This window comes from Caretta caretta, chromosome 10 (assembly GCF_965140235.1).
Source record: "Caretta caretta isolate rCarCar2 chromosome 10, rCarCar1.hap1, whole genome shotgun sequence".
Lineage (NCBI taxonomy): Eukaryota > Metazoa > Chordata > Testudines > Cheloniidae > Caretta > Caretta caretta.
The window spans coordinates 16,566,111-16,576,928 of record NC_134215.1 but is presented as its reverse complement, the minus strand read 5'-3'; the positions used below and the strand labels follow the sequence as shown (position 1 = coordinate 16,576,928).

Sequence of the window (10,818 nt, the reverse complement as noted above, 5' to 3'; positions counted from 1 at the left end):
ACCTGATTATTATGGTGACCTTGAGGACTATATAGACAGGACAGGCACTGATTCGGTGCTCTCTCCGGTTCACCTCCTTTATTTTTGCCGCTGAGGTTTAGCCGCCCGCTGCTTCGCCCGGCGGTGTTTGTCCGCTCCCCCACAGAGGAGCCGCAGGGACCAAGTGCAGCGGGTATGCATTGCTAAGGGGAGCTCCCGGGGAGGAGGCCGGCCGGTTAGGAAGGCGGGGGGGGGTCACACCCCGCGGGAGCGTGCACAGCACGGAATAGCCCCTGGGGCCCCTCTGGGGCACGCGGGCAGCGCAGCGGCTGGCCGAGCCCACGGCGTCTTGCAGGCCGCCGACTCCGGCGGCGCAGCATTAACCCGCAGGGGCAGCAGGTGGCGCTGCTGCGGCGGCGCCGCTCCCCTGCCGGCCGCAGCCGGGTGAAGCCATCGTCAGCCCGCGGCGTGGCCCTTGGAGCGCGCGCGCGCGCGAGCCCGCCCCTGCCCCGGCAGGTGCCTTCCCCGGGCTTCGCTCTGCAACGCGCCCGCCTCAGTCTTGCCTCGCGCCCGCCCCGCGCCCGTCCCGTCCCGTCCCTGTGGGACTCACGGCGCCTCCCCGTATCCCACAGGTGCGCTGGCGCCTCTACCCGCCCTGCCCTGCTGCTGCGGGTTGAATTAAAGGGTCCAGCCTGGCTGGAGCCGCCGGGGGCCTTTTGGAAGATGTCAAAGCAAATTAGCAGCCAGTCCACGCCGACCTGGGCAAAGGACGTTTAATTCGTTTTCGATGCTACCCCCGAAATAAGGATGACGATGACTGCAGCCTACGACCCTTTTCTTCTTTACTGATCATTATGACGGCTGCAGCCACCCCCGAGCTAGCTTTCTGCTCCTTGTGTTTTGAGTTGCTTTTTCTATTTCTCTATAGCCCACCTCATGAGCTAAGCAGATGCTGCATTTTGTTCCAAATTAACAAAAACTTCGCTTCTTTGCAGCACCAAAAAAGCATCTGACATGTTCTAACTTCTACCATTCGCCTCTTTTAATTCAAACATAATTGAAGGATTTGGTTTAATATCATACAGTAAAAAGGTGTTTCCCCTTAGATAATTCGCAGCCAACAGTGATTAATCAGGCTATAAACCAACAAAAACTGTTTGTTTGTTTATAAGGGAAATAATTGCTCATCCTTAAATATAGCCTTGTTAGTGGGTGCCCCAATACATGCTTGTTCCTCCTTTACTGCTGCTTCAGGGAGGGCTTTCTCTCTCCCCCCACTTCTTTGCTGAACTGAATACTCCTGGGAGAATTCTGCGCAGCTGCACAATGCAGAATTTTGCATTATGGGGGTTGGGGCGCTCACAGAATTTGCTTTCCCCCACGGAAATGGGCTGCAGTGCTGCTAGCCGCCACTGGACTCGACAGAGCCCAGCTTGCACATAGAAGACACTGCTGGGGAAGGGAGAGGGAGCAGGAGCAGTTTTTCAAACCCTGGGTCGCAACCCAGTACTGGCATGTCAGGCACTGGGTCACCTTGCTCTGGTCAGCACTGCGGACCGGGACATTAAAAGTCCCATAGGCGGTGCTGCCTAGCTAAGGAAGACTAGTGCCTGCTTGTTAGGACTGCGCCCTGGAAGCAGCCAGCAGTGGGTCCGGCTTCTAGGCAGCGGGGTCATGGGGCTCTGGGCGCTGCCCCTGCCCCGAGAGTGGCTCCACACTCCCATTGGCCAGGAAGCGGGCAGTGGGAATCGGGGGGCAGTGCCTGTGGGCGAGAGTCGGGTGAAGCTCCTTGCGTACCTCTGCCTAGGAGCCGGACCTGCTGCTGGCGGCTTCTGGGGCACAGCATGGTCCGCAGTGCCAGGACAGGCAGGAAGCCTGCTTCTGTACCCCAAAATGTTATACCAATAAAATAAAAACCAGCAGGATCTTATTAAAGGGACAAGGCAAAATGCCACATTTATTGTAAATATAATAAAAAGAAATATAAAACTCACACTGTCTTATTGTTACTTATTCCTTACTTAACTATATATATATATATATATATATATATATATATATATTCATTCATAGCAGTTCTGCATAGGGGTTCTAGTTACCAGCCTAGAAGTTGCTGATGACAGAGTATTGGCCAGGTAATCTGTACACCAGAGTGGAGCCGAGTCCATGTCAGATGCGCATCCCATGCTCCTGAAGGGTAGTGGCAGAACTGGAGACTCAAAGTTCTCAGTCCTTAGTGTCCATTTTTATAGGAATTTCTTCCTATGCCAGTCCGTGGAATTTGCTTTTTCATATTGTTAGTCATGACTGCTCCAGGACGGCTGTCAGGTGCTCATCAGCTTTCTTCATCCTTTGAATTGGTCCGGTGGATCCCAGTTTGCCCTCCGGTGGGATTCTCTGGTTGTCTCCACCTGGCGTCTTCTTTGGCCACTTGATGTTAAATTCCTAGGCTGGCACTTCCCTGATTATTCCAAAACCCACCATTCATTCACATACATTCCTTACTTTAATAAAAACACATTTCTTATTTCACCGAATATTGTTATTTTATTTGAGACTCCCTGTCTCTTAACATTCCTTCGGTATTGACTTTCTTTTATCATACAAAGGTGTTTTTTATTTGAGACTCCCCGTTTTTTAACATTCCTGATCCAAACTATAGAGGGTGGGAGTCTCTATGTGACATTTCTATGAGCGCAGCTTCAATTCATGGCTCTTCAGGGGTGTTACAAAAAAGCATGTCAATCTCCATCACAAAGTATCCCTTTGCAAAGTCGATCCAATTGAACATAAAGTGAAGTTAGTTAAAAAGCATGTCAATCTCTATCACAAAGTATCTGTTTGCAAAGTAAAGCCAATTGAACATAACCATTTGAGAAAGTAACATTAATTGATTGGTTTACATTTATAAGCGTCAATCTCAATTACAATCAATGGAAAGCATCAATACAGAGAAAGCAGAATCAATTAAGCCGTTTAGTTTTACAAGCGTCAATCTTAATAACAAGTGAGAGAAAGTATCAATTCAGAGCCAATTTGAGCAGTTTAGTTTTACAACTGTCAATCTTAATAACAAGTGAGAGAAAGTATCAATTTAGAGTCCATATGAGCGGTTTGCAAGGTACAGTTTGCAAGCTTTAATACCGAATTGTAAATCAATATTGCAGATTTATAATTATGTCAAATAGAAGAATTATAAATGCAGATTTACAAATATTATAAATCAATATTGGAGGTTTACAATTTATTATGAACAGAATCACAAATATTAAGAATATACCTACAAGCTGCCCCACTGATCGGGGCCACCGGAGGTAAATTCGCACCCCAACCCCATGCCCCAGTCCCCTGCCCTGAGCCCCCCCAAACCTGGAACCCCTTCCTGCACCCCAAACCTCAGAACCTGCACCCAAAGCCCTGACCATCTCCCACACTCCAACCCCCTGCCCCAGCTCACAGCCCCCTCCCACACCCCAAACCCCTCATCCCCAGCTCCATTGGGTCATGAGCGTCAACAATTTGCTTCAACTTGGTCCCCAGAAAAAAAGTTTGAAAACCACTGAGCTAGAGGGTTTCTGGCAGTTGCAGTTCCCAGCATGCTCTTATGGAAGGAGAGGGTAGTAAGCAAGAAATTCGAACTCTGTATAAACCTGGGATTGAGCAGGCTGTTTCTCCCTCTGGATTCCTGGACTCTGGGGGTGGAGAGGGGGTGCAGGTAACTGGGCTGGAGGGCCCTGCAGCTAGGCAGTGGATGGGATGTGGGTATCTGGGCTGGGGGCCCTTGCAGTTGGGCTCTGGAGAGGAGGGGGTTCAGGTATATTGGCTGGGGGGGCCCCTGTATGTGGGCTCTGTGGGGGAAGGGTTGTGGGTATCTGACTCCCTAGCTGGGCTTGGGGAGACAGAGAAACAGAAACTGGGTTGCAATAGGTATTTCTTTAACTCTCTACTCCCTACTCCATATTTGCTGACAGGTATTTTGAAATAAATTACCAAAATAATTGAAACTGGCATGATTATGTAGTGTTATTTTGACAAATAAAATTTGCAGAATTTTTAATTTTTTGGCACATAATGCCCGTAGGAGTAACTGAAGCAAAATATCAGGCTATTGTATGCTGGAATATCAGAAATGCTTCTCTTTTTCTCTCCCCCTCCTAGCTTTAAAATCCATCTTGGTCCCTCTCAATGAAACAGAAGCCTTTTAAAAATATGTATGTATGTATTTAAAAACTTGTATTTTCAGTCTCTCAGATGCATATTTTCATGACCACTCATTACTTTGAGCAACACTTTTTTTACACATGCTTTATATATAATGTGCAGTTACAACACTTGTTACCCTTTGCTCCTCCTCAGATGTAAATTTCTACCATTTTTTTAATTTCTGTGTAGTGTTTATCCTTTTGGCTTTTCTCTGGAGAATTATGCCACATCTGAAGTTTTATAAGATGCACTATAGAATACTATATATCCTGGCTACAGCTAGGCAAATTCACAACTGAACTCATAACCAGTTAAAATCATCAGCTTCCATACCTCTTTACACACTTGCAACTCATACCAGGCTCATCAAAAGATTTGCTAAAGTTCACTATCTTTTGGTGGTCTAGAGCTGATGGCTTTGCATCAAAATCATGGCAAATTCACAGTTTCACAGGGTTACCCCTGAATCTGGGTGAAAAATGGTGGTTTTGACTGGGTTTTTGTTTGCTTGTTAGATGTGGAATCAAGAAGATCCAACTAAAGCCTTGGCGCAACCATGCAGATTGGAACCAATTAAAATGGTAGCATTAACTGCTGTGTTTTATACAGAACAAGATCTGACATTTTGTGGCACCTCACCAGTTATTGTCTTCACCTGGGGAGCCAATTTAGCCACTATGTAAGCAGATACATCTCCCATTGACTTCAGTAAGAGTTTTGCCAAATATAACCAGAGCTGAATGTGGTTTGTGGATGGAAGTTTCAGTTTCCTTATCATGGGACATAACATGGGCAGTTGTACCTTTGTGATTGCTGTGATGCCAGTAGGAATTGATACAACTATTCTTTTGTGGTTAGGGGGGTAAACAATTAACTCTGTAACTAAATGCCATAGTTTTAGAACATTAATGGATATAGATTATACCAGCTCTCTGTATCCCTATACCATCTGTCTGTATTCTCAGTGTCTGAATTCCACTACGTTAAATTCATAAATGAATGTGGTGTGAAAGAGAGCGAGAGAGAGAAAAATTAATACCAAGTGAAGTTATATGCTTTGCTTTTCCTATTAATCAAGTGAGATTTATGGACCAGCATGTTTCGCTTAGAAAAATTGATGGACACATCCTTAAGGACAGGATGTTTAGGAAACTAAAGAATTTGATGGTAATTTCATGCCTGGAATTTTTTAAAGAATGTAGTTTCAAATTGCTCTACAAGTTTGATACTGTCTGCAAGGTGTTTTCCTTTTTAATGAGTAAAAAATGCTGCCCTCTTAGAAACCAGTTTCTCAACAAAACCTAATTTCACTCTTAACACACTGGATTCTACAGCTTTCACAGTCACTGGAAAATAGCAAGTTGTGCTTGCATTGCTAAACATATTAGATCAAGGAGTTAATATGTTAGACTTTCATGACATTAATTTGCTAGGCTGCCACTAGAAATTAATTTCAAATGTTCTCAAGAAAGAATCAAATAAATTAAAGGCAAAGCTCATATGTTGTAGTAGAAAAAATTGTTTTCTAATAACATATTAAGACATTGAAACTGAAAACCAAGAATAAAAAATACTGCATATGTGTGCAACATGGGTAAATTAAAGCTACTTAATTTTTGCGTTTTTGACTTTTGAGTATTTTAATTGTTCAGACTTTCACTAAACAAATTTGAGTGATATCCTTTAAATTCTAATTTTACTAAGCATTGATATTTTATTTTTAAAGTGTCCTCATTAGTATTCAAAATTCACACCTCATTAAGGAGAATGGGGTGGGAGGAAGGGTGAATTTTGTATTTTGCTGCTACAGTTAGGTTGGATTGTCCCCCAAGATCTATGCATCCATCCATGAAGAGATGTTCTCCTCTTCATGCAGAAGGAAGGCTAAGCTGTTGCTCTATTCTGGAGAGCGTTGGAGAGAAATTGGTCATATCAGGACAGTGTTTATCAACTGAGAGTTGCAACTTCCCCACCCCTTCCAGGAGGCACGAAAGACTGTAAAGGGGGTTGTTTGGCCCTGGCAATTTTATTACCATTCTAAAGCAAAAAATATAAAATGTCCGACGTTACTTTGGGGAGGCCAAAACATTCAATGTTTGTGAGGTTAAATATAGTAGTTGTAGCATACATTTTTACTATTACTTTTATAATAACTGTAAAGAGATCACAACAGTTTACTTTGAATAAGCAGTTACCAAGCTGAAAAGATTGAGGAAACGGTGGCCTAGTTCACTCTTCTCATGGACCTATTATTTCAGATTGTCTGCAGTCTCAGGAATATATCCTGCATTGGGTCACATTCAGGCTATAGCCACACTATATATTTAAAGGAATTTGTAACCAGTTACTAGCATGGGTGTCTCTAAACATGGCTGTGTCCAACATTCAGTTATTAATTGTTTCATCCTTGCCAATGGTCTAGGCTGGCATAATGTAACCATAGCACGTTATTTTTATTGCAATGAGGACAGCATATTTTTCCTACAACTGTGCCTCTATAATCAATTTGACAAATCCTCCTTCATCTGAGCCCTCTACAGTAGAACATCCCAGAGTGCATTGCTGAACAAGCTGCTGGTGCTGTTCTCAGGATATGTCCTCTAGTCACTCATTCCCCAGCATTATGGGATTGTTCTTCAAGTTTTTCCAGAAGGCATATGTACAGCTATGCTTCTGTAGCAGAGTAGAAGCTGTGCTGTGGCTATCCAAACAATGGCTATAATGGCAGAAGGCCTAACTAGTAAGTGATTAAGGTGTCTGGGTCTCTACATTGTTACAAAGTCACAGACGCAGCATAGTGTGAGGTGGGCTTCAGAAGATTTTCTTCACAAACAAGAAGTGCTGGAAATTTTTCTGCTTTAATGAAAGGTTATGCTCTGCATGAAATGAGATTGCCAGAGGCTGTAAGGGGTTGCATCAATTAATGGCACAATCTAGCTGCTGCTGCTTTTGGCTTTTTATATGAAAAGGCATACTCTGCAGCCAAAATTGCAGGGATCCTGAAATCAGAAAATCCATTTCCCCCAAGACATACACACACACATTCCACCCCCGTCTCCCAGTTAAGGTAGGGGTTTTTTAATTTGTGTTTGCGGGGAGGATACTGCGCTGCATACTGCAATGAAATATTAGTCTCAGCAGTACCATTAGAACAGCAAGTGCTGTCTCTGTCAACTCAGCTGCTGGGACTGTCAGAGAACAGATATTGTGCAGTTCTCCCCATCTGCACATGACATCACAAAAGGCAGTAAGGACTGATTCTGTAACTTACTCAGGATATGTAATGCCTATTAAGATTACTCATATGAGTAAATGCTCAGCATGAGTAAGGGTTGCAGAATCTGACCCTTAGCAGATGCCAACTGAATATAATGAAGCCAGAATTTGTTTACAGGGAGAAAATAGCATTTTTTTCATTGGCCCACAACTCATAAATGGGATTTTGCTCAAACATTCCACAAAATTCAGCTTTGGACAGTGACCAAACATGGAAAATTTCAGCCCAGCAAGCGAATGTTTTAGAAAGTTATGAGTGAGCATGTACTGGGTGTTATAATAGAGACTGTTTTGCAACTTTATTTAGAGTGCATAACCCTGTATCATTTCTCTTGGATGGATTAAATTAAAAAGCACACACACACATAACATTTTAGAAATTGAACTAAAGATAGGGAGAGCAAAGTCATTTTTACAGACAAAAAGTAGTGCAATTAGTAACTTTGTATTCTGGTGCTGAGAAACCCTGGTAAAGGGCATGTTAGAAATGGTTAGAAAAAAAGAGATGATGATGGTTGTTGCATTCAGAAATCATGTTGATTACAGAGAAGGCACAGTAATTTTATTAATCACATAAGCATACAGTTGGGACTGGAATCATCTCAGGATTCTGGGAACACTGATTTTTCCTTGTAGGCACGTTCAGAGGCTTAACATAGGCACTGGCATAAATCATTCCCAGCTCTAGTCTTTGCGAAGGGGGATTAGAATTCCACACACAGGCAGCAAAATGATAACTTTTTGTGAACAAATAATTAGTTATCAATCTGGTCCTTTTTCACACATCCTTTTCATACAAATGTGTGGAATGTACATGGTTAAAGTAGCATATAATATTTTTAACTTCTGAAAATAAGCAATAATATTTTGCCCTGTGTTTATAAGAATTTTTTTTTTAATTTGAAACTGTTTCATAGCATGTAAACTCTCTTAATTGACTAATATAGGTAACTAATGGACAGAAACAAGCACAACAGTGATAAAATCTTAATTGAATCAAGTGAAATTGGCTCACACAGAAATTCACATGCAAAGGATCAGGGCAGTAGATCTGCCATCTGCTGTAATTAATTAGTTATTTACTGCATTACACGATTATACCTGCTGGATGCTATTTAGAATAGGAAGCTACAGGAACATTCCACTAGTGGAAATTATCTTCTGTGTCCAGCAAATTGGATTGCAATATTTTGAAGAGTGCTATGTTAAAATATACCAATATTATTATTCATGTCTGTCATTACTTAGGACTTTCTTCCACAAAACCAATCTGTACAAGAATTGGCCACAGGGAATAAATCTGCCTACTTTGTTTAAAGAGCTGTTGAATTTGAGATATAAAGGAAAGTATTTTCTGGACACTGATCTCTGTAGACTGTATTGCATTTCACTGGCTTTTGTGTCTATTTGTTTTTTCTCCGATGTGTTCTTGCAAGTAAAGTGGGTAAAGAGAATTAATACATAATTTCACTGACTCCAATTCAGGTAAGAATTCATCTGCAATATTCCAGGAATATAAATGTTTGTATATATCTATATATGAAATAATATTGTTATTTTAATATTGCAAACAAGGATTTACTTTGCGTCTCTCAGTTCATTGTCAAGAGTAACTTACACTTTTCTGTTGGGTTTAGTCAAAGCAAAAAGTGAAGCTTTTTGAAACTGCCACATTAGAAACATCCTTATGTAAGCACATGACCTTCCTTTTCATTACTATTACAATTACAGTGTATTCCTACCTGATTTTTGAGTGGCTATTGTGACTGGTGACTAACATTAAAGTAGATGTTTTGGATTTTTTTCCTTCCCCCCTTCTATACTGTTTACAATGCTCTTCAGGAACATTTATGGCAAAATGTTGCTTTTAAACAGCATGTACTGTTGTGCATTGTTTTTTGCATCTGGGCAGTAATATCTTGTAGACTCACCAAGTGAACCATTATGCAAAGTCAAACTATAGGCTAGAAAATATGTAACGTATATTACTTGTTTGTGAAGAGGCCGCCAGATCAAACAGAACTCTCATTTACCTCAGTGGCAGTAACATACATCTAAGGACATATGTGAATATTCTAAAGTGTAAATATCTGTGTGTAGCTCCCATTATGGTTAATAATGTAAGGAGTGGTTTCAGAGTAGCAGCCGTGTTAGTCTGTATTCACAAAAAGAACAGGAGGACTTGTGGCACCTTAGAGACTAACAAATTTATTTGAGCATAAGCTTTCCTGAGCTACAGCTGTAGGTCAGGAAAGCTTATGCTCAAATAAATTTGTTAATGTAAAGAGTGTAAACCCTTGAGCAGCTAGATAAGATAAACAGTGGGCGTGTAACTGATCATTCTAACCCCTTTATCTTGGGTGTTCCCTTCAGAACAGGGGTGGGACACAATGTGTCCTTTGAACTCTGGGCCTTGTGAGTAGGTCTCCAATAACTGTCTGGTACCTTTCAGTAGCACTATCCCCAGGAAAGAAAATTAAAAAATGAGAAGGAAAAGACTCTTGGGGGTCCTGCAGTCGCTTCAACGGCTGATGACCCGCCCCACCCCCCACTATTCTGCTGGCTGGAATGGAGGAGGCGATGCTGTGAGTTTGGGGGTCCCAAAGCCGTGTCTGTCATGTGTCCCCAAGTAGTCCCTCCAAACACGAGACCAGGTGGGAGGGATCATGTTTCCTGGGTGCCACACTCTAGTTTCAACACTCAGGAGACCCCCCCCCTCCAAATCGTAAGCAGTGTATGCTGAGGCTGGGCCGATGCCAGCGGCAACAAGCGGAGGGCATGGACGGGGGGGAGAGTTGTTGCAAGGCTCTAGGGAGCTCACACTCCGTGCAGAGAGCCGCTGTGCGTGAGGCAGACACGCACCATGCCTGCCTGCTGCAGTACCGCCCTCCGCCAGCCCGTGGAGGGAGGGTTCAGCCAGCCAGCCTCCGCGGGGACTGGGGAGGGAGAGCGAGAGGGGGCTGATTCCGAGGCGAGAGGCGAGCTGTCCGCGTGCGCTCCCCCGGGGAAGCAGCTGGCGCGCGACCCTCGGAGGGAAGCGCTCGTCGTAGTTTGTGTGCAGCTGCGGCGGGGAGAGCCCTGCTTCCTGGCCTGCTGCTCCGGGAGCCGTGCGTGTCTGCACAAGGTAGGCCAGGCATTCCACCGTGTGTCCGTCTGCACAAGGTAGGCCAGGCTCTGCAATGGAGCCCGCTTCTGCACCTTGGTTTTGCCGGGCTCCCCGGTTAGCGGCATATCTTCTCCGTGCACGGTGGGAAGGGGTCAGGAGGCTGCTTCGCTGGGCAGGGCTGGCAAACGGCTCGGCCTGAAATCCTGCTCAGTCTGCGTGCCCGCTCTAGCGCTCAGTGTGGCACATTACACATG

At 43.7% G+C, this 10,818-nt stretch overlaps 1 protein-coding gene across 4 annotated transcripts in view; it reads left to right on the top strand.

The window, feature by feature from the left end:
* The first annotated feature begins 10,325 nt into the window (after positions 1-10,325).
* Positions 10,326-10,818, top strand: part of EEF2K (eukaryotic elongation factor 2 kinase) — a 45,737-nt gene continuing 45,244 nt past the window's right edge. The window contains exon 1 of one of the 4 annotated variants that reach the window (XM_048866833.2): positions 10,326-10,582. The gene's annotated coding sequence lies outside the window, so the exon portion shown is untranslated. Of the gene's footprint in view, positions 10,621-10,818 lie in introns of all 4 variants that reach the window. The other 3 variants (XM_048866832.2, XM_048866830.2, XM_048866829.2) reach the window with 3 other exon arrangements.